This window comes from Limulus polyphemus, unplaced genomic scaffold, assembly GCF_000517525.1.
Source record: "Limulus polyphemus unplaced genomic scaffold, Limulus_polyphemus-2.1.2 Scaffold1267, whole genome shotgun sequence".
Lineage (NCBI taxonomy): Eukaryota > Metazoa > Arthropoda > Merostomata > Xiphosura > Limulidae > Limulus > Limulus polyphemus.
This window is the reverse complement of record NW_013666877.1, coordinates 173,045-174,566: the sequence shown is the minus strand read 5'-3', so window position 1 is coordinate 174,566 and position 1,522 is coordinate 173,045. Positions and strand designations below refer to the sequence as shown.

The 1,522-nt window shown below is 36.3% G+C and overlaps 1 long non-coding RNA gene across 1 annotated transcript in view; it reads left to right on the top strand.

Moving 5' to 3' along the window:
• The first annotated feature begins 861 nt into the window (after window positions 1-861).
• The window catches only part of LOC106462851, a 13,110-nt gene continuing 12,449 nt past the window's right edge, over window positions 862-1,522 (top strand). The window contains exon 1 of the long non-coding RNA XR_001291012.2: window positions 862-1,034. This is a non-coding gene — a long non-coding RNA (uncharacterized LOC106462851). The remainder of the gene's footprint in view (window positions 1,035-1,522) is intronic.

Sequence of the window (1,522 nt, the reverse complement as noted above, 5' to 3'; positions counted from 1 at the left end):
TTATTATGGGTGTTTTAGTCCTTTCCTGGCAAAGATAGTCCTTCTTTATATATATACATATACACACGCGAGATTTGATTTTCGTTTAACTTTTACCATCTTTAGTCCTTACCTAGCAAAGATAGTCCTTCTTTATATATAAATATATATATATACACACGCGCGATTTGATTTAACCATCTTTTTTCTCAAGCTAAAAACTTGTTGCTTTATAACTTGCTCTAAGCCAATCTCCATCGCCCCCCCCCAATGGCACAGCGGTATGTCTTCGGGCTTACAACGCTAGAATCCGGGTTTCGATACCCGTGATTGGCAGAGCACAGATAGCCCATTATGTTGCTTTGTGCTTAACTTCAAACAAAACAACATCCATATGTTTGGTTCCGTGAAGCACCATAGTTCTTATTTTAACTGCAGTAGTTAAATTGTAAGTCTGACTGGTTGTTCATTTAGCTAAGAATTTGAAGAAATGCGAAAACAAACAGAATGACAAAAAAAAATTTAACAAAAAGAGTCAAAATAACAGAAGTTAACTTTGTGTTCGTGTGAAACAATTCACCTCTTCAACAAAAGACATTGTCACATGTTTTTACTATAGAAACTTGGGTATACGTACACGGACCTGAACTGTAATGTGGCGAACATGTGGTTATTCAAGATGTAACTAAAAAAAACTACAAAAATACAGCAGGAAAAGACTGAATTCTTACTTTCGAAATAATGCAAAATTTAGCATGCTGTCCGGTTTCATTCTAGTCACGTGATAGGGTGGGCTGTATAAAATGAGAGCAGGCAGGTGTAAAGTGAGTGGAGGAACAAGTTTTCCGTCAGAACGAGGTGGGATAGAGCAACAGGTGGGAGTTAAACTTACAGAGTAGTACACGCTATTCCTGTATGGTAAACTGAGGTCAAAAAGCTAACTTATGCCGTAGAACGGTAGCTGTGTTCGAGTTCCTTCTTTATCCTAGGCTGTGATTCCTTCTTTGTACGTACCCGTTTATTCGTCTTGAAAATAATTCCTTCGTGAATTTAAGGTAAGAAAATATATATATATATTTTTTTTTCGCTTACTATCACGAAGACGTTCGTTATTGGCTTTGTTTTAAAACAAGGTTTTGAAACCATAACTATTTTATAATTTGTATCAGTATTTATTTGCACTTTTCTTCAAGTAACATCAGAAGAGTTTGTTGGTTTGTTTTAGAGCAAAGTCACATTGAGCTATCTGCTGTGTCCACCGCGGGGAATCGAACCCCGGATTTTATCGTTGTAAGTCCGTAGACTTACCGCCGTCTCACTGGTGGACCATCAGAACAGAAATAATTTTTGTTTTATTTTGAATGAGAAAAATTAATTTGAGGTGATGTCGAACAGAAATATGATATTTCTATTCGCAAACTTCTTGTTCATGACACCGTATGTGTTGTGTGAGAATTCACTAAGAGAATTATTTATCACTATTGTTGTATTCTCTCTTTACACATCTACCATATGTGTGTGTGTGAGCATTCATGAAGAGAGC